Genomic DNA, 26,998 nt, shown 5'->3' with positions numbered 1-26,998 from the left:
GGACACGGGTTCGTGCCCCGGTCGGGGAGGATCCCACATGCTGTGGAGCGGCTGGGCCCGTGAGCCATGGCTGCTGAGCCTGCGCGTCTGGAGCCTGTGCTCCGCAACGGGAGAGGCCACAGCAGTGAGAGGCCCGTGTACCGCAAAAAAAAAAAAAAAAAAAAGAGCATGGGAAGGCCAAGACCCAAAGACCTTGGAAGATTTCATAATTTGGCTTAGGCCTCACTCCTGCAAGCCCAGAGGAGGCAGTCGGGGTTAGAAAATGTTGCCCTCTGGCCCAGAATGAAGCTGTGGAGAGATGGAAAACAGCAATGAGCCTGCGGGAGACTCCAGGGGAAGACTACCCCGGCCTTAATGGCAGACAAGACCAGATGAGCAACTGTGGTCACATGGGTAGTCAAAGAACAGGCTATGCAGAGATGTGACTTGGGAAGGGAGAGAAGGAGTTGGGTTTCTTTGTTTTGCTTTTCTGTGGGTTTCTTTTTGAGTCGTGTTTAGTTTTTGTAACAGCAGAATTTCCAGCTGGCATAAAGACAGGAATTAAAAGAGAAAGCAAAGAACCCTAGTGTGTGAGAACAGGATGTCAGGACAAGTTTGTTGGCAGTTAGAAACAGCTTGAGTGTCCATGCTAAGGAGGCACGTGGGTACAGGGAGGAATAAATTCCCAAACTCTGTTTGGCCCATGTTTTACCTCATCCAAGTTCTGATTTCTGTTTGCAGCAAGTGAGTAAATGCTTTCCTGGTGTGATTTTGAGGCTTTCTCTTAAACCCCTCTTTCTGATCACATTCATGGGAAGTGCCTAAAAAGCCTCCAAGTAAGGGACAAATCTTCTTCCATAAACAGAGTGAATATTGGTATTGAAATCCAAACCAAGTGGTAAGTGATCTCAGCCTTCCTGCTAGTGGGCTGGATGTGGGCAGGGTCAAGAGAAGCCCTAATACAAGGAGTCAGGAACACAGGGAGGCTTTGAGGTAGAATGCAAAGAGCCTGGGAACGGAGGTCTGAAGCACTGACATCTGCCCCCTGAAATCATGCCCAGAGAGGGTCACAGCATCTTTTCTCTGAAGGGCTTTCTGAGCTCTGCTGCTTGGGAAAATCAAACCTCTGGTTAGGTCTGAAGGGGTTGGACAACCTCAGGTAATCCCTAAGATTCTTTCCATTTGTACATTTAGATTTCATAGACCAGGAGGTCTGAAAATAACAATTATTTGGAATTTTTGCAGAAAATTAGAGAAACCTACAAGAGCGAGTTTTGTGCAATAGGGTAACAGAGGATTTAACTGAACCAGCAGAGAAAGCCATAGGTAAAAATCAGAGGAATGCTTTTTTTTTTTTTTTTCAGTGAGACCTGCTCTGAATTTCAAAAGGATGTGCCACACTCTAGCCCTACATTAAAGTATATTTGGGATTTGGGAGGGTGGTGTCTTCGTGTGTTTATTTCTTTTAACTCAAGTGAGAATTCTTTCTTAGTCAAAAAGCCCCAAAGCGAGACTTCCCTGGTGGTGCAGGGGTTAAGAATCCGCCTGCCAATGCAGGGGACACGGGTTCAAGCCCTGGCCAGGGAAGATCCCACATGCTGCGGAGCAACTAAGCCCATGTGCCACAACTACTGAGCTTGCGCTCTAGAGCCCGAGGGCCACAACTACTGAAGCCCCTGTGCCACAACCACTGAAGCCGGCACACCTAGAGCCCATGCTCCGCAACAAGAGAAGCCACCGCAATGAGAAGCCCGCGCACCACAACGAAGAGTAGCCCCCGCTCGCCGCAACTAGAGAAAGCCTGCACGCAGCAACAAAGACCCAGTGCAGCCAAAAAATAAATAAATTAAATTAAAAAAAAAAAAGCCCCAAGCACAGGAAATATAACAAGGTGGCGGGGGGGGGGGGTGGAGGTGGGGTGACAGCTGTTTTTGGCCCCAGAGTCTTTAGATTGGACACCAGGAAATAACCTGTCACATGACCTCCAGGAAGGAACCTGAAGACTTAAGGAATCACTTTACTGACAAGACTTGCCTGGCAAACACCTCGCCCACAGCTTCCTCTTGCCAGCAAGTCCTAAAGGAGTTCACTGTTAGCCAGGCAGGAGTATCTACCTTGATCTCCCTTGCCCCATCCTCCAAAGTGGCTTGGAGAAGCCAGCAATTTCCTTTACTCCTCAGCAGGCAACTCTCTCTTTTGTGAAACACTCCCTCGAGGACTTTTATTTTTTCGTTCGGTTTATTACCATTTTCCTAATCCCTTACCCTTAACAGATTTCCTTTTAAAAATAGAATTGTTGCCTATGAAATAGAATAAAGCTTACTTTAGAGTTTTAATTTTGGTTAGGTCCACAGGGATATACAATAACATTTCTCTTGCCTTTTCTTTCATTTTTTTTGTAAAGTATTTGTTTGGGCTACACTTCTATTAGCTAGATCTTTTTCTGGGAGTGGCTGAAATTGCCTAAGGGAGGGTGGGTGGTAGAGTAAGAAAGCCAGTCAGAGTTGGATTCCTGCGCTGATGAGCCGGTAAAACTGTGTGTGTGTGTATGTGTGTGTGTGTGTATGTGTGTCTGTCTAACCCTGATGTAGGAAAAGTTAATTATCATATTTCCAATTGTTCAAAGCAGAGTGGGTGATTCAGTGAACAATTTTGAAATTAAATTTTGATCCTCTATTTGAAATTTCCCTGGAACAAAGGCTTTGGGCCCAGTTCCTACATTGCCTCTCTGGGTCCCAGTTTGTGAAATGCTAAGGGCTGGACAGACTAGAAATCCTCAGATTACCTCCCCTCCCCTCCTCCCCCCATTGCCTCTTTCCTGTCATATTTTATAGTGAAAGGTTAGAACATCATCCTAACTTTTTGAGAAAGACAGCTAGCTGGCAAAATGTACCTCTTTACATCTCTGGGTTAGAAGCAAATTCTCGGAGCTTTCTCTATGTCAAAAGATACCTATGTTTCAAAACACAGTCAACATACTTCCTTCATCATGAAGCCTCCTCTAATTCTAACAAACCAAAAAATAAATTTAAAATATATATATGTATATATATATATTTCCCTCCCCTAAACTTCCAAAGAGGATTTAAGAGTACATAGTCATGTTTCATGAATCTATGATAAGAATTTAGTGTATGTCAGGTGCTAGGTTTATTAACATTGTAGGTAAATGCAACTTTTATCCTCATTTTGTATGTGAGCAGAAATTAGCTGACCTGCCCAAGGCCTTTGGTAAATCGTAGAGCCATTTATTTGCTGTATAGATAGAGATAGTAATCCATCTTTTGCTGATGTTTTTACTATGTTTTACCTACCATTTTGCTTGCAACAATAATTAACATTTGTAAAAGGATTAACATTTTACCAATTCATCAGCTCATTAATGTCAAAAAGACTTTTGTGATGTTGTTATTACTATTTACCTCATTTTATCAATGAGTTTGACTCCCCATATTCCATAGGAGGTATGTGGCAGAGCCAGTATCGGGTCGGGTGATTTGATTATAGATTTCTCTCTACCTGAGGCCACTGAACACCCTTGCCCAATCTCATTCAAGGTCAGCTTGGGGTTTTCAGGGCCTTTGTAGGGCCAGACCTTTCCCTTCACCTCGGCTACCAAAAGGTCTAAGTTATGGCACCAGGGCAGGGGCATGGCCCATACTGGCCCAGGCTTAATAGAAGAGCTGCCTAAAGGAGAGAGTGCACACATCTTTCTCAAGTTGTACAGGCGGCCATCTGTTTCTGCGGGTTTTACATCCACAGATATGGAGAGCTGACTGTGTTCATGGTAATACGCTATTCTTTTTTTTTTGCATCTTTATTGGAGTATAATTGCTTTACAATCGTGTGTTAGTTTCTGCTTTATAACAAAGTGAATCAGCTATGCATATCCATATATCCCCATATCTCCTCTCTCTTGCGTCTCCCTCCCACCTCCCTATTCCACCCCTCGAGGTGGTCACAAAGGACCGAGCTGATCTCCCTGTGCTATGCAGTTGCTTCCCACTAGCTATTTTACATTTGGTAGTGTATATATGTCCATGCCACTTTCTCACTTCATCCCAGCTTACCCTCCCCGCACCTCGTGTCCTTAAGTCCATGCTCTACATCTGCGTCTTTATTCCTGTCCTGCCCCTAGGTTCTTCAAAACCAATTTTTGGTTTTTAGGTTCCATATATATGGGTTAGCATACGGTATTTATTTTTCTATTTCTGATTTACTTCACACTGTATGACAGACTCTAGGTTCATCCACCCCACTACAAATAACTCAATTTCGTTTCCTTTTATGGCTGAGTAATATTCCATTGTATATATGTGCCGCATCTTCTTTATCCATTCATCTGTCGATGGACATTTAGGTTGCTTCCATGTCCTGGCTATTGTAAATAGTGCTGCAGTGAACATTGTGGTACATGACTCTTTTTGAATTATGGTTTTCTCAGGGTATATGCCCAGGAGTGGGATTGCTGGGTCATGGTAATTCTATTTTGAGATTTTTAAGGAACCTCCATACTGTTCTCCACAGTGGCTGTATCAATTTACATTCCCACCAACGGTGCAAGAGGGTTCCCTTTTCTCCACACCCTCTCCAGCATTTATTGTTTCTAGATTTTTGATGATGGCCATTCTGACCAGTGTGAGGTGATACCTGTTTGTAGTTTTGATTTGCATTCCTCTAATGATTGGTGATGTTAAGCATTCTATCATGTGTTTGTTGGCAGTCTGTATACCTTCTTTGGAGAAATGTCTATTTAGGACTTCTGCTGATTTTTGGATTGGGTTGTTTGTTTTTTTGATATTGAGCTGCATGAGCTGCTTATAAATTATGGAGATTAACCCTTTGTCAGTTGCTACATTTGCAAATATTTTCTCCCATTCTGAGGGCTGTCTTTTCGTCTTGTTTATGGTTTCCTTTGCTGTGCAAAAGCTTTTAAGTTTAATTAGCTCCCATTTGTTTATTTTTGGTGTTACTTCCATTTTTCTAGTAGGTGGGTCAAAAAGGATCTTGCTGTGATTTATATCATAGAGTGTTCTGCCTATGTTTTCCTCTAAGAGTTTTATAGTGTCTGGCCTTACATTTAGGTCTTTAATCCATTTTGAGTTTATTTTTGTGTATGGTGTTAGGGAGTGTTCTGATTTCATTCTTTTACATGTAACTGTCCCGATTTCCAAGCACCACTTATTGAAGAGGCTGTCTTTTCTCCATTGTATATTCTTGCTTAATTTATTAAAAATAAGGTGACCATATGTGCATGGGTTTATCTCTGGGCTTTCTATCGTGTTCCATTGATCTATATTTCTGTTTTTGTGCCAGTACCATACTGTCTTGATTACTGTAACTTTGTAGTATAGTCTGAAGTACGGGAGCCTGATTCCTCCAGGTCTGTTTTTCTTCCACAAGATTGCTTTGGCTACTCAGGGCCTTTTGTGTTTCCATACAAATTGTGAAATTTTTTGTTCTAGTTCTGTGAAAAATGCCAGTGGTAGTTTGATAGGGATTGCACTGAATCTGTAGATTGCTTTGGGTAGTATAGTTATTTTCACAATGTTGATCTTTCCAATCCAAGAACATTGTATATCTCACCATCTGTTTATATCTTCTTTAATTTCTTTCATCAGTGTCTTATAGTTTTGTGCATACAGGTCTTTTGTCTCCTTAGGTATGTTTATTCCTAGGTATTTTATTCTTTTTGTTGCAACGGTAAATGGGAGTGTTTTCTTAATTTCTCTTTCAGATTTTCATCATTAGTGTATAGGAATGCAAGAGATTTCTGTGCATTAATTTTGTATCCTGCTACTTTAGCAAATTCATTGATTAGCTCTAGTACTTTTCTGCTAGCATCTTCAGAATTCTCTATGTATAGTACCATGTCATCTGCAAATAGTGGCACCTTTACTTCTTCTTTTCCGATCTGGATTCATTTTATTTCTTTTTCTTCTCTGATTGCTGTGGCTAAAACTTCCAAAGCTATGTTGAATAACAGTAGTGAGAGTGGGCAACCCTGTGTTGTTCCTGATCTTAGTGGAAATGGTTTCAGTTTTTCACCATTGAGAATGATGTTGGCTGTGGGTTTGTCAACATATGGCCTTTGTTATGTTGAGGTAAGTTCCCTTGCTACCTACTTTCTGGAGGATTTTTACCATAAATGGGTGTTGAATTTTGTCAACAACTTTTTCTGCATCTATTAAGATGATCATATGGTATTTATCCTTTAATTTGTTAATATGGTGTATCACATTGATTGATTTGCATATATTGAAGAATCCTTGCATTCCTGGGATAAACCCCAGTTGATCATGGTGTATGGTCCTTTTAATGTGCCATTGGATTCTGTTTGCTAGTATTTTGTTGAGGATTTTTGCATCTATGTTCATCAGTGATATTGGCCTGTAGTTTTCTTTCTTTGTGACATCTGTGTCTGGTTTTGGTATCAGGGTGATGGTGGCCTGGTAGAATGAGTTTGGGAGTGTTCCTCCCTCTGCTATATTTTGGAAGACTGTGAGAAGGATGGGTGTTAGCTCTTTCTAAATGTTTGATAGAATTCACCTGTGAAGCCATCTGGTCCTGAACTTTTGTTTGTTGGAAGATTTTTAATCACAGTCTCAATTTCAGTGCTTGTGATTGCTCTGTTTATATTTTCTGTTTCTTCCTGGTTCAGTCTCGGAAGGTTGTGCATTTCTAAGAATTTGTCCATTTCTTCCAGGTTGTCAATTTTATTGGCATATAGTTGCTTGTAGTAATCTCTCATGAGCCTTTGTATTTCTGCAGTGTCACTTGTTACTTCTTCTTTTTCATTTCTAATTCTATTGAGCTGAGTCTTCTCCGTTTTTTTCTTGATGAGTCTGCCTGATGGTTTATCAATTTTGTTTTTCTTCTCAAAGAACCAGCTTTTAGTTTTATTGATCTTTGCTATTGTTTCCTTCATTTCTTTTTCATTTATTTCTGATCTGATATTTATGATTTCTTTCCTTCTGCTAACTTTGGGGTTTTTTGTTCTTATTCCTCTAATTGCTTTAGATGTAAGTTTAGGTTGTTTATTTGAGGTGTTTCTTGTTTCTTGAGGTAGGATTGTATTGCTATAAACTTCCCTCTTAGAACTGCTTTTGCTGCAGCCCATAGGTTTTGGGTCATTGTATTTTCATTGTCATTTGTTTCTAGGTATTTGTTGATTTCCTCTTTGATTTCTTCAGTGATCTCTTGCTTATTAAGTACTGTATTGTTTAGCCTCCATATGTTTGTATTTTTTACAGGTTTTTCCCTGTAATTGATATCTAGTCTCATAGCGTTGTGGTCGGAAAAGATATTTGATACAATTTCAATTTTCTTAAATTTACCAAGGCTTGATTTGTGACCCAAGATATGATGTATCCTGGACAATGTTCCATGAGCTCTTGAGAAGAAAGTGTATTCTGTTGTTTTTGGATGGAATGTCCTATAAATATTAATTAAGTCCATCTTGTTTAATGTATCATTTAAATCTTGTGTTTCCTTGTTTATTTTCATTTTGGATGATCTGTGCGCTGGTGAAAGTGGGGTATAAAGTCCCCTACTACGATTGTGTTACTGTCGATTTCCCCTTTTATGGCTGCTACTATTTGCCTTATGTATTGAGGTGCTCCCATGATGGGTTCATAAATATTTACAATTGTTATATCTTCTTCCTGGATTCATCCCTTGATCATTATGTAGAGTCCATCTTTCTCTCTTGTAACAGTCTTTATTTTAAAGTCTGTTTTGTCTGATATGAGAATTACTCCTCCAGCTTTCTTTTGATTTCCATTATGCATGCAATATCCTTTTCAAGCCCCTTACTTTCAATCTTAATGTGTCCCTAGGTCTGAAGTGGGTCTCTTGTAGACAGCATATATATGGGTCTTGTTTTTGTATCCATTCAGCCAGTCTGTGTCTTTTGGTTGGAGCATTTAAACCATTTACATTTAAGTTAATTATTGATATGTATGTTCCTATTACCATTTTCTTAATTGTTTTGGGTTTGTTATTGTAGGTCTTTTCCTTCTCTTGTGTTTCCTGCCTAGAGAAGTTCCTTTAGCATTTTTTGTAAAGCTGGTTTGGTGGTGCTGGATTCTCTTAGCTTTTGATTGTCTGTAAAGGTTTTAATTTCTCCATCTAATCTGAATGAGATCCTTGCTGGGTAGAGTAATGTTGGTTGTAGGTTGTTCCCTTTCATCACTTTAAATATGACCTGCCACCGGCTTCTGGCTTGCAGAGTTTCTGCTGAAAGATCTGCTGTTAACCTTATGGGAATTCCCTTGTATGTTATTTGTTGTTTTTCTCTTTTAATATTTTTTTCTTTGATTTAATTTTTGATAGTTTGATTAACATGTGTCTTGGCGTGTTCTCCTTGGATTTATCCTGCATGGGACTCTCTGTGCTTCCTGGACTTGATTAACTATTTCCTTTCCCACATTAGGGAGGTTTTCAACTGTAATCTCTTCAAATATTTCCTCAGTCCCTTTCTTTTTCTCTTCTTCTGGGACCCCTATATGTTGGTGCGTTTAATGTTGTCCCAGAGGTCTCTGAGACTGTCCTCAATTCTTTCCATTCTTTTTTCTTTATTCTGCTCTGTGGTAGTTATTTCCACTATTTTATCTTCCAGGTCACTTATCCATTCTTCTACTTCAGTTATTCTGCTACTGATTCCTTCTAGAGAATTTTTAATTTCATTTAACGTGTTGTTCATATTGTTTGTTTACTCTTTATTTCTTCTAGGTCCTTGTTAAACGTTTCTTGTATTGTCTCCATTGAATTTCCAAGATTTTGGATCATCTTTACTATCATTACTCTGAATTCTTTTTCAGGCAGATTGCCTATTTCCTCTTCATTTGTTTGGTCTGGTGGGGTTTGACCTTGCTCCTTCATCTGCTGTGTGTTTCTCTGTCTCTCATTTTGCTTAACTTACTGTGTATGGGGTCTCCTTTTCACCAGCTGCAGGTTCGTAGGTCCTGTTGTTTTTGGTGTCTGCCCCCAGTGGCTAAAGTTGGTTCAGTGGGTGTGTAGGCTTCCTGGTGGATGGGACTGGTATCTGTGTTCTGGTGAATGAAGCTGGATCTTTCTGGTGGGCAGGACCGCATCCGGTGGTGTGTTTTGGGGTGTCTGGGACCTTATTATGATTTTAGGCAGCCTCTCTGCTAATGGGTGGGGTTGTGTTCCTGTCTTGCTAGTTGTTTGTCATAGGGTGTCCAGCACTGTAGCTTGCTGGTTGTTGAGTAGAGCTGGATCTTAGCTTTGAGATGGAGATCTCTGGGAGAGTTTTTGCTGTTTAATATTACATGTGGCCCGGTGGTCTCTAGTGGACCAGTTTCCTGAACTTGCCTCTCCCATCTCAGAGGCACAGGCCTGATACCCGCTGGAGGACCAAGACCCTGTCAGCCACACAGCCCAGAAGAAAAGGGAGAGAAAGAAAAAGAAAAAGAAAAAGAAAGAAAGAAAGAAAGAAAGAAAGGAAGAAAGGAAGGAAGGAAGGAAAGAAGGAAGGAAGGAAGGAAGGAAGGAAAGAAGGAAGGAAGGAAATAAAGTTATTAAAATAAAATATATTTATTAAAAAAGAAAAAAAAATGAAAGAAGAGAGCAGCCAAACCAAAGAAAAAATCCACCAATGAAAACAAGTGCTAAAAAGTATACTAAAAAAAAGAAAAAACAAAAAAAACGGGCAGACAGAACTCTATGACAAACGGTAAAAGCAAAGCTATACAGAAAAAATCACACAAAGAAGCTTAAACATACACACTCACAAAAAGAGAAAAAGAAAATAATATATATATCGCTGTTGCCAAACTCTACCACCTCAATTCTGTGATGATCCATTGTCAGTTCAGGTATTTCACAGATGCAGGGTACATCAAGTTGATTGTGGAGATTTAATCTGCTGCTCCTGAGGCTGCTGGGAGAGATTTCCCTTTCTCTTGTTTGTTTGCACAGCTCCTGGGGTTTGGCTTTGGATTTGGCCCTGCCTCTGCGTGTAGGTCGCCTGAGTTTTTCTGCTCATACAGGATGGGGTTAAAGTATCAACTGATTAGGGGGCTCCGCCTCACTCAGGCGCGGGTGGGGGTGGGGAGGGAGGGGTGCGGATGCGGGATGAGTCTGCCACGGCAGAGGCCGGCATGACATTGCACCAGCCTGAGTTGCGCAGTGTGTTCTCCTGGGGAAGCTGTCCCTGGATCTCGGGACCTTGGCAGTGGGGGGCTGCACAGGTTCCCAGGAGGGGAGGTGTGGATAGTGACCTGTGCTTGCACACAGCCTTCTTGGTGGCTGCAGCAGCAGCCTTTAGCATCTGATGCCCGTCTCCGGTGTCTGCGCTGATAGCCGCGGCTCGCGCCCGTTTCTGGAGCTCGTTTAGGCAGCGCTCTGAATCCCCTTTCCTCGCGCACCCTGAAACACTTGTATCTTGCCTCTTAGGCAGGTCCAGACTTTTTCCCGGACTCCCTCCCAGCTGGTGTGGTGCACTAGCCCCTTCAGGGTTTGTTCACGTAGCCAACCCCAGTCCTCTCTCTGGGATCTGATCTCCGAAGCCCAAGCCTCAGCTCACAGCCCCCGCCCGTCCTGGCGGGTGAGCAGACAAGCCTCTCGCGCTGGTGAGTGCTGGCCAGCACTGATCCTCTGTGCGGGAATCTCTTTGCTTTGCCCTCTGCACCCCTCTTGCTGTGCTTTCCTCTGTAGCTTCGAAACATCCCCCGATTCCACCACCTGCAGTCTCCGCCAGTCCACAGTGAAGGGGCTTCCTAGTGTGTGGAAACTTTTCCTCCTTCATTGCTCCCTCCCAGTGGTGCAGGTCATGTCCCTATACTTTTGTCTCTGTTTTTTCTTTTATCTTTTGCCCTACCCAGGTATGTGGGGAGTTTCTTGCCTTTTGGGAGGTCTGAGGTCTTCTGTCAGCGTTCAGTAGGTGTTCTGTAGGAGTTGTTCCACATGTGGATGTATTTCTGATGTATTTGTGGGGAGGAAGGCGATCTTGACGCCTCACTCCTCTGCCATCTTGAGGGTCTCTGTATGGTATTTTATATAAAGGACTGGAGCATCCATGAATTTTGGTATCAGTGGGGGTCCTGGAACCAATCCTTCCTAGGGCTAATGAGGGGTGCCCTCATTATTTCCAACAGGATTGCTGGGTTTCCCTTCATATTGGGCCATTATAGGGAGGTCACAGAATGTAAGGAGCCAGGTCAATTTGACCAGTGGCTTTATATAACCAGATCAATCGATCCAGTGGCTTTTTTTTTTTTCACCTTTTAAACTTTAACTTGAACCACAAAATACAAGGGTGATTACAGATTAAATCAATAAGCAAGGATTACTTTAAGTAAATACCCCTCACATCATTGTTACATTTGGTGAATATCCCTTACATACATTCTTCTACTAATTACTCCTTTTAAAACCTGGCTACTTGTTTTACATTCTTCTAAATTATCATGTACAACTTTCTACATTGATTTTTCCAACTACCAAAATATTTTTATGTATTACAAAAATTCAATATATTAGTCAATATATTCTTTTTTTTTAACATCTTTATTGGGGTATAATTGCTTTACAATGGTGTGTTAGTTTCTGCTTTATAACAAAGTGAGTCAGTTATACATAAACATATGTTCCCATATCTCTTCCCTCTTGCGTCTCCCTCCCTCCCACCCTCCCTATCCCACCCCTCCAGGCGGTCACAAAGCACCAAGCTGATATCCCTGTGCTATGCGGCTGCTTCCCACTAGCTATCTACCTTACGTTTGTTAGTGTATATATGTCCATGCCTCTCTCGCTTTGTCACAGCTCACCCTTCTCCCTCCTCATATCCTCAAGTCCGTTCTCCAGTAGGTCTGTGTCTTTATTCCTGTCTTAGCCCTATGTTCTTCATGACATTTTTTTTCTTAAATTCCATATATATGTGTTAGCATATGGTATTTGTCTTTCTCTTTCTGACTTACTTCACTCTGTATGACAGACTCTAGGTCTATCCACCTCATTACAGATAGCTCAATTTCGTTTCTTTTTATGGCTGAGTAATATTCCATTGTATATACGTGCCACATCTTCTTTATCTATTCATCCGATGATGGGCACTTAGGTTGTTTCCATCTCCGGGCTATTGTAAATAGAGCTGCAATGAACATTTTGGTACATGACTCTTTTTGAATTTTGGTTTTCTCAGGGTATATGCCCAGGAGTGGGATTGCTGGGTCATATGGTAGTTCTATTTGTAGTTTTTTAAGGAACCTCCATACTGTTCTCCATAGTGGCTGAACCAATTCACATTCCCACCAGCAGTGCAAGAGGGTTCCCTTTTTTCCACACCCTCTCCAGCATTTATTGTTTCTAGATTTTTTGATGATGGCCTTTCTGACTGGTGTGATATGATATCTCATTGTAGTTTAGATTTGCATTTCTCTAATGATTAATGATGTTGAGCATTCTTTCATGTGTTTGTTGGCAGTCTGTACATCTTCTTTGGAGAAATGTGTATTTAGGTCTTCTGCCCATTTTTGCATTGGGTTGTTTGTTTTTTTGTTATTGAGCTGCATGAGCTGCTTGTAAATTTTGGAAATTAGTCCTTTGTCAGTTGCTTCATTGGCAAATATTTTCTCCCATTCTGAGGGTTGTCTTTTGGTCTTGTTTATGGTTTCGTTTGCTGTGCAAAAGCTTTGAAGTTTCATTAGGTCACATTTGTTTATTTTTGTTTTTATTTCCATTTCTGTAGGAGGTGGGTCAAAAAGGATCTTGCTGTGATTTATGTCATAGAGTGTTCTGCCTATGTTTTCCTCTAAGAGTTTGATAGTTTCTGGCCTTACATTTAGGTCTTTAATCCATTTTGAGCTTATTTTTGTGTATGGTGTTAGGGAGTGTTCTAATTTCGTACTTTTACGTGTACCTGTCCAGTTTTCCCAGCACCACTTATTGAAGAGGCTGTCCTTTCTCCACTGTACATTCCTGCTTCCTTTATCAAAGATAAGGTGACCATATGTGCGTGGGTTTATCTCTGGGCTTTCTATCCTGTTCCATTGATCTATCTTTCTGTTTTTGTGCCAGTACAATACTATCTTGATTACTGTAGCTTTGTAGTATAGTCAGAAATCTGGGAGCCTGATTCCTCCAGCTCCGTTTTTCTTTCTCAAGATTGCTTTGGCTATTTGGGGTCTTTTGTGTTTCCATACAAATTGTGAAAGTTTTTGTTCTAGTTCTGTGAAAAATGCCAGTGGTAGTTTGATAGGGATTGCATTGAATCTGTAGATTGCTTTGGGTAGTAGAGTCATTTTCACAATGTTGATTCTTCCCATCCAAGAACATGGTATATCTCTCCATCTATTTGTATCATCTTTAATTTCTTTCATCAGTGTCTTATAATTTTCTGCATACAGGTCTTTTGTCTCCTTAGGTAGATTTATTCCTAGGTATTTTATTCTTGATCCAGTGGCTTTTACCAGCCCACTTCTTCATATTGGTTCACAGAATGGTTGCTGCTCTTCTCTGAGAATGGAATGAAGGTTCAGTTCCATTTGGACAACACATGCTAAGAAAAACTATATTGGGGTAAGGAGTCATCTAACTGAATCCCTGCAGTAAAGGACATATTATATAGTTCATTAATCCTTTTAGCGAGTAAATAATAAAGACTTACTATATACCAAATTTTATGTGCATGTTAGAGCTTTAGAAGTATGACAATGAACAGGAATTTTTCCACACCTTTTAAGGATTTTGTCAACCATAAATAAAGAGGTAAACTGGAGCAATCTCAAATTACCAGAAATTGAGTTTATTTGAAAATAGCAGAGGAACTGCAATTCAGGAAACGTGCGCTGCAGCAACTTACAGGTGAGTCCATGAGGATTTGGGGCAGGCTGCATTTATGGGCAACAGTGTGAAGAGGGAGAAGTCCAGCCAGAGTCCAGGCAGTAAGTTCACTGGCTTGAGGGTGGGGCAGATTCTTAGCAAATGATCATTGGTCAGGAGATGTCTTGGTTTTCAGTAAATGAGACCTATACAGAAATCAGTCTCAGTTCTTAAGTTCCATTCTTCTGAGGGTAGATGTATGAGATTCTCCATTTCATATCATCTGGTTCCATTTTGGATTGAAATTCTTTCACAATTTCATAATCATATGAGAGATATGCAAAAAGGCAGTTATTATGCAGTGTGCTGGTCACTCACAATGACGAAAGCACGGGTCTGTGCAATCAGAAGAGGATCATTTATACTGTAGGGAGTTGGATAAAGAAGGTGGTGATGGAAGGGAGGAACAAAATGGAAGGAATGAGATACAGGGGAGAGTAGTCCTGGTGAAAGTAATGGCGTGCACGTAGGACAGAGAGAAACAAGAACACAGCGGGATTGGAGAGGTAGTGGGTGGGAGTTCAGCACTCCTGGAATACGCTTGTACAGCAGCACCGAAATGCATTCCGCCTCTGGAATTAGGGCAACTGCTGGTCTTACACTGCTTCTCAGCATACTCACCTAACAACATGTTAAAAATAATTTATGTTCAAAGTGCCTACCAAGTACCTTGCTTCAGAAATAAATGGATGGAGAAAAGTGTTCTGGTTACTATGCTATATAAGAAACCTCCCCAAAGGTAGTGGCTTAAAATGACAATTATTTTATTTTGTTTACAGATTGTGTAGGTCAAGAGCTCATACAGGAGTGATGAGGAAGCCTGTCACACATCTGTGGCCTAAGGCTATCTCCTATTGAGTGTAGAATCTGTCTTGTGGTGGACCACTTGATCTGTGTAGTGTGCATGGGGCAAGCCAGTGGCAAGAGTCTTCTTGGAGGCAAACTTCCTCCTCTGGTTACCTTGGTCCAGCCCGTTCAACTGGGCCTTGCATGACCTTCCAGTTGCAGAACCCCTGTTTAGCAACAAGTGTCTTGTCTGGGCCTTTATTCTCACTCTAAACCAGATTTTATGAATGGACTTTTGTGAATGGACTGATCTCCTGAGGCCACAGTGGCCCCTCTTGACTACCTTTCTATCCTGTTTGCTCACAGGAACTAGAGTCTGTATCCCTGTTAGATTCCTGAGAGTTCTCAAACTTCTCAGTTTTTTTCTTCTCTTCTATCACCCCAGCATAATTTGAAGAAGCTTATCAAGGGTGAGAGTAGAACCATGTCTTATAGGTTTCTTTTTAAATTTTTACTTAAAAATGATTTACTTAATTTTTGAATATGCAATGCATTCACATAGATCAGAATTCTAAGATGAAAGTAAATAAATCATTAGGATACCTTCCACATTGTCATGTGCCTCATAAATCTCTCCAGTTTTTCTACTACAGGATCTCAAAATAGTCACTGAATTTTAACAGTCAAGTTCCTAGCAAAGTACACTTAGCACATGGGATGGATTTACTGTAAAGATAATGAACCTAAAATATCAGGGCCCCTCTCTTGCTTGAACCCTGTCTTAGCCTGTTCAGGTTGCTATAACAAACTACCCTAGACTGGGTGACTTATAAACAATAGAAATGTCTCATAGTTCTGGACGCTAAAAAGTCTGAGATTAAGGTGCCAGCAGGTTTGGTGTCTCTTAAGATCCTGCCTCCTGGTTCACAGCTGTCTTTTCACTGTGTCCTTACATGTGGCAGGGGGAAGAGAACTCTCTGGGGTCTCTTTTATAAAGGCACTAGTCCCATTCATGCAGGCTCCTTAATGACCTAACTACCTTCCAAAAGCACCACCTCTTAACACAATTATATTGGGAGTTAGGATTTAACATACGAATTTTGGGGAGACATAAACATTCAGTCTATAGCAGGCCCATTCCAGGTCATCTTCTAGGAGCACTATTAATATGTTGATATGCCTTGTAAAATTTGCAGTCACAATACATTTTAACCACATCAGTTAAGTCGATTGTGTCTTTTAACTCCAGAACCTGCTGGGCCAGAGTTATTGCAATGTAAAAGTGCTCCATATATGGCACAAGGAATTGGACATATATATGGGGCGGGGAACCATTATAGTGGTGGAAGAGACGGCCTGTTAATAAGAATATTATGTTATTTTTCTGGATTTTATGATGGTTATAGTATCTGTCAGCCCTTTTACATTTTTAATTTTCCATATTTTGCCATTTTCTAAACACTTTGTTACCCACTTTTTAATTTGTTATTTTGTGTCCTTTTTTCTTAGGTGCCCCAAATTATAAGAGCTTTTGATCCCACAAAATATTGATCCTCTCCTATATAAATAGCAGGCAGGTGTCTCACTACTTTGCTTTAGTTGTGGTTTGCCCATCTGTCCAGGGTGAATGACCCAAACAATAGAAGGACAGTCTTTGTTTCTCACTGTAAAGTCTTGGCACTTTCTCGGTTCTTGTCCAACTCACCAGACCACAATCTCCATCATTACTGTTAACAGCAACAGATTAAAATGCAACCATTAAACGTCATCTTGGAGAGACCTTCAAGATGGCGGAGGACTAAGACGTGGAGATCACCTTCCTCCCCACAAATACATCAGAAATACATCTACATGTGGAACAACTTCAATAGAACACCTACTGAACGCTGGCAGAAGACCTCAGACCTCCCAAAAGGCAAGAAACTCCCTACGTAACTGGGTAGGGCAAAAGAAAAAACAAAGACAAAAGAATAGGGACAGAACCTGCACCTCTGGGAGGGAGCTGTGAAGGAGGAAAAGTTTCCACACACTAGGAAGACCTTTCACTGGCAGAGACGAGGGGTCGTGGGGGAGAAGCTTCGGACACACAGAGAAGAGCGCAGCAAGAGGGGTGCAGAGGGCAAAGGGGAGAGATTCCAGCACAGAGGATCACTGCTGACCAGCGCTTACCAGCCCGAGAGGCTTGTCTGCTCACCCGACGGGGCAGGCGGGGGCTGGGAACTGAGGCTCGGGCTTCGGAGGTCAGACCCCAGGGAGAGGACTGGGGTTGGCTGTGTGAACACAGCCTGAAGGGGGCTAGTGCACCACAGCTAGCCAGGAGGGAGTCCGGGAAAAAGTCTGGACCTGCCTAAGAGGCAAGAGACAAGTGTTTCAGGGTGTGCGAGGACAGGGGATTCAGAGCACCACCTAAATGAGCTCCAGAGACAGGCGTGAGCCATGGCTATCAATGTGGACACAAGAGACAGGCATGAAATGCTAAGGGTGTTGCTGCAGCCACCACGAAGCCTATGTGCAAGCACAGGTCATTAACCACACATCCCCTCCCAGGAGCCTGTGCAGCCCACCACTGCCAGCGTCCCGTGATCCAGGGACAGCTTCCCCAGGACAACACACAGCGTGCCTCAGGCTGTTGCAACATCATGCTGGCCTCTGCAGCTTTAGGCTTGCCCCGCATCCCATACCCCTCCCTCCCCCTGGCCTGAGTGAGCCAGAGCCCCCTAATCAGCTGCTCCTTTAACCCCGTCCTTTCTGAGCAAAGAACAGACACCCTCAGGCAACCTACATGCAGAGGTGGGGCCAAATCCAAAGCTGAACCCCAGGAGCTGTGAGAACAAAGAAGAGAAAGGGAAATCTCTCCCTCAGGAGCAGCGGATTAAATCTCCACAATCAACTTGATGTCCCCTGCATCTGTGGAATACCTGAATAGACAACGAATGAACCCAAAATTGAGGCGTTGGACTTTGGGAGCAACTGTAGACTTGGGGTTTGCTTTCTGCATCTAATTTGTTTCTGGTTTTATATTTATCCTAGTTTAGTATTTAGAGTTTATTATCATTGGTAGATTTGTTTATTGATTTGGTTGCTCTCTTCCTTTTTTTTATATATAGATATACATATTTTTTTCCTTTTTATCTTTTTGAGAGTGTGTATATTTATGCTTCTTTGTGTGATTTTGTCTGTATAGCTTGGCTTTTACCATTTGTCCTAGGTTTCCGTCTGATTTTATTTTATTTTTTTGGATAGTTTTTAGCACTTGTTATCACTGTTGGATTTCTTTTTCAGTTTTTTTGCCCTCTTTCTTTCTTTCTTTTTTACTACTTTTAATTTTTTTAATGTTTAATAATTTTTTAATTTTTTTGTTTTAATAACTATTTTACTTTTTAAAATTTTTTTCTCTCTTTCTTTCTTTTCTTCTCCCTTTTCTTCTGAGTCCTGTGGCTGACAGTGTCTTGGTGCTCCGGCCAGGTGTCAGGCCTGTGCCTCTGAGGTGGGAGAGCACAGTTCAGGACATTGGTCCACAAGAGACCTCCCAGCTCCATGTAATATTAAATGGCGAAAGCTCTCCTGGAGATCTCCATCTCAGCGCTAACATCCAACTCCACTCAAAGACCAGCAAGCTACAGTGCTGGACAACCTATGCCAAACAACTAGCAAGACAGGAACACACCCCCACCCATTAGCAGAGAGGCTGCCAGGAATCATAATAAGGTCACAGACAAACCAAAACACAGCACCGGACGTGGTCCTGCCCACCAGAAAGACAAGATCCAGACTCAACCACCAGAACACAGGCACCGATCTCCTCCACCAGGAAACCTACACAACCCACCGAACCAGTCTCACCCACTGGGGGCAGACACCAAAAGCAATTGGAACTATGAACCTGCACCCTGTGAAAAGGAGACCCCCAAACACAGTAATTTAAACAAAATGAGAAGACAGAGGAACACACAGTAGATAAAGGATCAAGGTAACAACCCAGCAGACCAAACAAAAGGAGGAAGAGGAAATAGGCAGTCTACCTGAAATAGGCAGTCTACCTGAAATAGACAGTCTACCTGAAAAAGAATTCAGAGTAATGATAGTAAAGATGATGCAAAATCTTGGAAATAGAATGGAGAAAATACAAGAAATGTTTAACAAGGACCTAGAAGAACTAAAGAGCAAAGAAACAATGAGGAACAACACAATAAATGAAATTAAAAATTCTCTTGAAGGGTCAATAGCAGAATAACTGAGGCAGAAGAATGGATAAGTGACCTGGAAGATAAAATAGTGGAAATAACTACCGCAGAGCAGAATAAAGAATGGAAAGAATATGAGGACAGACTCAGAGACTTCTGGGAAAATATTAAATGCACCAACATTCAAATTAAAGGGTTCCCAGAAAAGAAGAGAAAAAGAAAGGGAATGAGAAAATATTTGAAGAGCTTATACTTGAAAACTTCCCTTATGTGGGAAAGTAAATTGTCAATCAAGTTAAGGAAGAGCAGACAGTCCCATGTAGAATAAATCCAAGGAGAAACGTGCCAATACACATATAATCAAAGTATCAAAAATTAAATACAAAGAAAAAATGTTAATAGCAGCAACGGAAAAACAATAAATAACATACAAGGGAATCCCCATAAGTTTAACAGCTGGTCTTTCCGCAGAAAATCTGCAAGACAGAATGGAGTGGCAGGACATATTTAAAGTGATGAAAGGGAACAACCTACAACCAAGATTACTCTACCCAGTAAGGACCTCATTCAGATTCACAGAAAACATAAAACTTTGCAGACAAGCAAAAGCTAAGAGAATTCAGCACCACCAAACCAACTTTACAACAAATGCTGAAGGAACTTCTCTAAGCAGGAAACACAAGACGAGGAAAAGACCTATGATAACAAACCCAAAACAATTAAGAAAATGATAATAGGAACATACATATCAATAATTACCTTAAATGTAAATGGATAAAATGCTCCTACCAAAAGACATAGACTGGCTGAATGGATACAAAAACAAGACCCATATATATGCTGTCTACAAGAGACCAACTTCAGACCTAGGGACACATATAGACTGAAAGTAAGGGGAACGAAAAAGATATTCCATGCAAATGGAAATCAAAAGAAAGCTGGAGTAGCAATTCTCATATCAGACAAAATAGACTTTAAAAGAAAGACTATTATAAGAGACAAAGAAGGACACTACATAATGATCAAGGGATCAATCCAAGAAGAAGATATAACAATTGTAAATATTTATGCACCCAACATAGGAGCACCTCAATACATAAGGCAGATGCTAGCAGCCATAAAAGGGGAAATCAGGGCTTCCCTGGTGGCACAGTGGTTGAGAGTCCACCTGCCGATGCAGGGGACACGGGTTCGTGCCTCGGTCCAGGAAGTTCCCACATGCCGTGGCGCAGCTGGGCCCATGAGCCATGGCCACTGAGCCTGCGCATACGGAGCCTGTGCTCCGCAATGGGAGAGGCCACAAGAGTGAGAAGCCCGTGTACTGCAAAAAAAAAAAAAAAAAGAATCCTCAACATAATAGTAGCAAAAAGAATCCAACAGCGCATTAAAAGGATCATACACCATGATCAAGTGGGGTCTATCCCAGGAATGCAAGGATTCTTCAGTATATGCAAATCAATCAATGTGATAAACCATATTAACAAACTGAAGGAGAAAAATCTTATGATCATCTCAATCGATGCAGAAAAAGCTTTTGACAAAATTCAACATGCATTTATGATAAAAAAAAAAAACCCTCCAGAAAGTAGGCATAGAGGGAACTTACCTCAACATAATAAAGGCCATATATGACAAACCCACAGCCAACATCATTCTCAATGGTGAAAAATTGAAACCATTTTCTCTAAGGTCAGGAACAAGGCAAGGTTGTCGACTCTAACCACTATTATTCATCAGAGTTTTGGAAGTTTTAGCCACAGCAATCAGAGAAGAAAAGGAAATAAAAGGAATCCAAATCAGAAAAGAAGAAATAAAGCTGTCACTGTTTGCATATGACATGAAACTATACAAGAGATTTCTAAAGATGCTATCAGAAAACTACTAGAGCTAGTCAATGAATATGGTAAAGTTGCAGGATACAAAATTAATGCACAGAAATCTCTTGCATTGCTATACACTAATGAAGAAAAATCTGAAAGAGATATTAAGGAAGCACTCCCATTTACCATTGCAATGAAAAGAATGAAATACCTAGGAATAAACCTACCTAATGAGACAAAAGACCTCTATGCACAAAACTGTAAGACACTGGTGAAAGATATTAAAGATGATACAAACAGATGGAGAGATATAAAATGTTGTTGGATTTGAGGAATCAACATTGTGAAAATGACTATACTACCCAAAGCAATCTACAGATTCAATGCAATCCCTATCAATCTACCAATGGCATTTTTCACAGAACTAGAACAAAAACTTTCACAATTTGTATGGAAACACAAAAGACCCCAAATAGCCAAAGCAATCTTGAGAAAGAAAAACGGAGCTGGAGGAATCAGGCTCCCTGACTTCAGACTATACTACAAAGCTACTGTAATCAAGATATTATGGTACAGGGACAAAAACAGAAATATAGATCAATGGATCAGGATAGAAAGTCCAGAGATAAACTCATGTACATATGGTCACTTAATTTTTGATAAAGGAGGCAAGAATATACAATGGAGAAAGGACAGCCTCCTCAATAAGTGGTGCTGGGAAATCGGGACAGCTACATGTAAAAGAACGAAATCAGAACACTCCCTAACACCATACACAAAAATAAACTCAAAATGGATTAAAGACCTAAATATAAGGCCAGACACTATAAAACTCTTAGAGGAAAACATAGGCAGAACACTCTAAGACATAAATTACAGCAAGATCCTTTTTGACCCACCTCCTAGAGAAATGGAAAAAAAAACAAAAATAAACAAATGGGACCTAATGAAACTTAAAAGCTTTTGCATAGCAAAGGAAACCATAAACAAGACAAAAAGACAACCCTCAGAATGGGAGAAAATATTTGCAAATGAAGCAACTGACAAAGGATTAATCTCCAAAATTTACAAGCAGCTCATGCAGCTCAATATCAAAAAAACAAACAACCCAATCCAAAAATGGGCAGGAGACCTAAAAAGACATTTCTCCAAAGAAGATATACAGACAGCCAACAAACACATGAAAGAATGCTCAACATCACTAATCATAAGAGGAATGCAAATCAAAACTACAAAGAGGTATCATCTCACACTGGTCAGAATGGCCATCATCCAAAGATCTACAAACAATAAATGCTGGTCAAAGTGTGGAGAAAAGGGAACCTCTTTCACTGATGGTGGGAATGAAATTGATACAGCCACTGTGGAGAACAGTATGGAGGTTCCTTAAGAAACTAAAAATAGAACTACCATATGACCCAGCAATCCCACTCCTGGGCGTATACCCTGAGAAAAGCATAATTCATAAAGAGTCATGGGGCTTCCCTGGTGGCACAGTGGTTGAGAGTCCGCCTGCCGATGCAGGGGACACGGATTCGTGCCCCAGTCTGGGAAGATCCCACATGCCACGGAGTGGCTGGGCGTGTGAGCCATGGCCACTGAGCCTGCACGCCTGGAGCCTGTGTTGCACAACGGGAGAGGCCACAACAGTGAGAGGCCCGCATACCGCAAAAAAAAAAAAAGTCATCGACCACAATGTTCATTGCAGCACTATTTACAATAGCCAGGACATGGACGCAACCTAAGTTTCCATCAACAGATGAATGGATAAAGAAGATGCGGCACATATACACAATGGAATATTACTCAGCCATAAAAGGAAACGAAATTGAGTTATTTGTAGTGACGTGGATGGACCTTGAGTCTGTCATACAGAGTGATGTAAATCAGAAATAGAAAAACAAATACCGTATGCTAACACATATATATGGAACCTAAAAAAAAAAAGAGGTCTTGAAGAAACTAGGGGCAGGACAGTAATAAAGACACAGACGGGGCTTCCCTGGTGGCGCAGTGGTTGAGAATCCACCTGCCAATGCAGGGGACACGGGTTCAAGCCCTGGTCTGGGAAGATCCCACATGCTGCGGAGCAACTAGGCCCGTGAACCACAACTACTGAGCCTGCGCGTCTGGAGCTTGTGCTCTACAACACGAGAGGCCGCGATAGTGAGAGGCCCGCGCACCACGATGAAGAGTGGCCCCCGCTTGCCGCAACTAGAGAAAGCCCTCATACAGAAACGAAAACCCAACACAGCCAAAAATAAATAAATACATAATTATAATAAAGCAGTTCTTTGAAAAAAAAAAAGACACAGACGTAGAGAATAGACTTAAGGACACGAGTGGGGGGAGGGTAAGCTGGGACGAAGTGAAGGAGTGGTCTGGACATATATACACTACCAAATGTAAAATAGATAGCTAGTGGGAAGCAGCCGCATAGCACAGGGAGATTAGTTTGGTGCTTTGTGACCATTAGAGGGGTGGGATAGGGAGGGTGGGAGGGAGACGCTAGAGGGAGGGGATATAGGTATATATGCATGCATATAGCTGATTCACTTTGTTATAAAGCAGAAACTAACACACCATTGTAAAGCAATTATACTCCAATAAAGATGTTAAAAGAAAAAAGTCACCTTGGCTATGCCAATGCCTGAGTTAATGAGCTGAGAGAAGAAAAGGTCAAAAAGGAGAAACCTAAAGGCAATGTGAGTTGGGGGGTGAGACAGCTTCTCCTTTTCAGCACTTTCTCCGAAAACTTGGGTACTTTTATTTCTCATTTGCTCAGCCATGTGTGCTCACTCTCTCCTCTACCTTGAGAGGTGACTGTTAGACATGCACGAGAGTAGAGCATGAAGGCCTCCAGAGAAAGTAGACGCTGACAGGACACACTGAGTCCAAGTCGTTTGTTTTCTTTGACAGGGCTTTACCAGGCTGGATGGAAGAAGGAAAGACCATCAGTAAAGCAAATAGCTCAAGTGGAGGTATAAATCAACTCTGTACTCTTCAGAGCATTTATTCAACTGAAGACATATCCAGTTAAGGACCTTATAGCTTTTTCTTTCCTTTTTGCTTACATGGGGAAATAACAGTTAATATAGTTAAGTATCCCAAGGCAGAAGAGTATTGTTAAAAAAGAATACAATGTTATTGATTTCTCAAGACACCATCAGATATTTTAAGATTTGGATTTAATAAAACATAACATGATTTCTTTTATGGGATTTTTATGTTTTACCAATCTTTATCACCCTTGTGTGTTTCATATTTCAAAGTGAGAGTATCCCACTAAGATCAACTGGACGGATCCTGATCCAAGTTACAAAAACCCATGGCCTTTATAGCCACATTGTCATTTTCCCCCAGTTATCTCTTTCTGTAGGCAGATAGCGTAGGGGGGTCCTTGGAGAAAGAGAACCAAGCATGGCTTTCTTGACATAAGAGAAGCCATTTTAGGCCTAAGCCATTTGGTGATCTAAGTCTGGCCATAATGCTTGACTTTGAACAGGTCTCAGTAATAAATGATCTTAAGGGGACACAAGAATTCAGAAACAAAGGACTGTTATCAGATGAGAGAAATAATAAGAGCAAAGATAATATGTCAGTTGTAAAGACTCCCAGTTCTCTTTCAATGGTAAAGACTAACCTAAAGCTCTGTCTTGGCTGTTTTGCAGAATTTAAATCTCAACAACTGGATCAACTGGAATCTAAGGGATGTTGACCTTTTCTGACCCTCATGACTTCAATCAACTAGAGCTTGGACTCTGTCATCCAAGCCCCTTCATGAATATGCATGTACCAATAGCTTAAACTTCCCCAGTTTCGCTGTTCAGAGAGCCACTTCTTTGGGAAAAATCCCTGGTATTCTCCTTACTTGCAGCAAGTAATAAGTCCTTCTCCAGCAATCTGGCTTGGTTGTGTCTTTTGGCGACACCACCAAGAGGCTAACCCAGTTTTCAGGTAACATTTCTACATAATTGAGCCTAATTTATACTTATTCATATTTTTCTATATACACAGCATTTATTATATATACATAGTAAAATGTGATACATTGTATAAGAGGAAAGATTTGAGTAGCAAGGATTCCTAAGCTGGTTTGGGGAGAGGGTGAAGAAAACTTAGGAAGTCATCTGAGCTGGACTTTAAAGCTTTTTAAAGGAGGACCGGACTTCCCTGGTGGCGCAGTGGTTGGGAGTCCGCCTGCCGATGCAGGGGACACAGGTTCGTGCCCCGGTCCGGGAAGATCCCACATGCCGCGGAGTGGCTGGGCCCGTGAGCCATGGCCGCTGAGCCTGTGTGTCCGGAGCCTGTGCTCCGCGGCGAGAGAGGCCACAGCGGTGAGAGGCCCGCGTACCACAAATAAATAAAGAAAGAAAGGACGACCATGTCCGTTTGTTCTCCACTCTCTATGCATAGGAATTTTTCTGGTACAGCAAAAGGATGTGGAAGTGGAAAAAATAAATTGTTTGGAGCAGAAATAATAGATAGACATCCTTAAAGGAGGAGGAAGGACAGATTAACATTTACTTTTTTTGAGGCCCTAAAATGTGCTAAAAATGCTCTGTGAGTAGGATTGAAGGTAAATTTGAGGAATGGTGGTTAGTTGGTAAGTACGTCCACACCTGGCAGCTTCACAGTTTTCAGTTACATTCAAAAAGAGGTCATTTACTTGGAAAGAACCAGGTAGCTGGCAACATAATTGGGCTACAGCTGAAGCCCTTAAACCTCTAAACTACAATTTGTATGAGGAAATAAATTCCCTTTGTTATTTGCCACTGAAAGCAGCTGAGCTTTATGTCAGATAAGATACAGGTTAGAAGCAGAAGAAGTGACAAAGTCTCCCTGTTCTGCTCTAATGTGGTCTAAAGAATAAGGGCAATAGTAGCACCACCCTGGAACTTGTTAGAAAAAGCAAATTCTTGGGCCTCATCCCAGACCTACTAAATCTGTGGGGTGCACCCGGGCATCCTTAACAAGCTTTCCAGGTGACTTTTCAGCATGTTGAAATTTGAGAACCACTGCAGTCAGCTCCTTATTTGCATTTCTAACAAGCCACAGGTGTAGCTGATGGCCTTGGAAGGCAGACCAGCTTTTGAGTAGCACCTCTGAAATACTCTGTTCTCTGAGTGGACATTGAGACAAACACTTCAGAGCTTTGAGGGATGCCTATGAAGTTTTTCTCCTCATCAGAGGTAAGTTCTAACTGTCAACTAATTCAAGCTGGTTTCTTTCCAAAAGAAGAGGTGAAGCAAGCAGTTGGGAGAATATTTCTTCTTTGTATCAGCAGATCGGTGATAAAAGTGTATCCTATTGTTACCGAAAGTGGGGTCGGGGCTGCTTGCTGCTCTAAAGCCAGTGAAGAGGCAGGGGGCGGGGAGGGCGGATTCATGTCCGAAGGCCAACTCCTCCCCTGACGACCAGTGGGCAACAGCTTTTAAAGGGGAGTTTAGAGGTGTATAGGTGGAGCGAGGGGGCTACATGCAGAAATAGCATGGTCAGCTCTGACAGTCATCTTGAAATTGTTCATTCGGTGATCTGATCAGCGTCATCTTGATTGTTTTAAGTACAGTTAATCTTCAGTTCCAGGGTCAGTTTATTTCCATTTTTTGAGGCCAGTTCTCGGAATTGTGGCAGCTTATGTCATGGCTGCAGTCTGGGCATCACGTAGTTAACTTCTTCCACCTGGTGCGGGTTTCAGTATCTACAAAACAGCTCAAGGATACGGCTCAGAATATCATCTATAATCTGTGAGGAGGAACTAAAGGTCCTTGACTTTGCTTAACGACCAAACTATTATTATTTTGTCTTGTTTGACTGCTTTCCTTTGTTTTTTGCATTTTCTCACCTCTCTGATTAAACTTATTTTTTGGCTCAAGTTTTTCTACAGACAAAAGGCAGGCTGAGGATGTGGTAGGGGGTGGGGAGGACCATGGCGTCCTGGTTTGTTTCACTGTAGGTTCTTTGGCTTTTAGCAGCAGTGTGGGTCTCTAATGATTTTAAATTAGGAAAGGGTATTTAGTGGAAGGATTCTGAATAGTTAGTTCACAGATACAGGAATCAGTTCAACTTGTAACAGCAGCAATGTATGACCCTCCTCTTTTTAGTGCTGCTACTGGATAAATCAGTTACAACTATCTTGTGCTCTTGTGTGTCTTCACACAAGTGTGTAAGTGTGTCATTCCCAGTAGAAAAAGAGAGATTGCCCTAGCTTTGGGCCCCATGTGTTCAAGAGAGCAGGGAACTACATGAATGTCAGACTTGTAAAAATCACATAGATGAAGCAGGCGAGATATTGTTCTTCGAAAGGAAGAGTTGCTGGACATACAAAAACACAGATGTCCACAATCATGTTTCTAATATAGACAGGTGAAGAAAAAGAGGCAT

At 41.5% G+C, this 26,998-nt stretch overlaps 1 long non-coding RNA gene across 2 annotated transcripts in view; it reads left to right on the top strand.

Annotated features, from left to right (window-relative positions):
* LOC114887275 overlaps positions 1–25,592 on the top strand; it is a 90,783-nt gene extending 65,191 nt beyond the window's left edge. The window contains exons 3-4 of one of the 2 annotated variants that reach the window (XR_003791519.1): positions 23,534–23,595; positions 24,286–25,592. This is a non-coding gene — a long non-coding RNA (uncharacterized LOC114887275). Of the gene's footprint in view, positions 1–23,533; positions 23,650–24,285 lie in introns of both variants that reach the window. The other variant, XR_003791518.1, reaches the window with a different exon arrangement.
* The last annotated feature ends 1,406 nt before the right edge of the window (positions 25,593–26,998 follow it).

The sequence above is a fragment of the Monodon monoceros genome, unplaced genomic scaffold (genome assembly GCF_005190385.1).
Source record: "Monodon monoceros isolate NGI ecotype Baffin Bay Population unplaced genomic scaffold, NGI_Narwhal_1 Super_Scaffold_7, whole genome shotgun sequence".
Lineage (NCBI taxonomy): Eukaryota > Metazoa > Chordata > Mammalia > Artiodactyla > Monodontidae > Monodon > Monodon monoceros.
The sequence above is the reverse complement of the archived record's forward strand: the minus strand, read 5'-3'. Positions and strand labels throughout refer to the sequence as shown.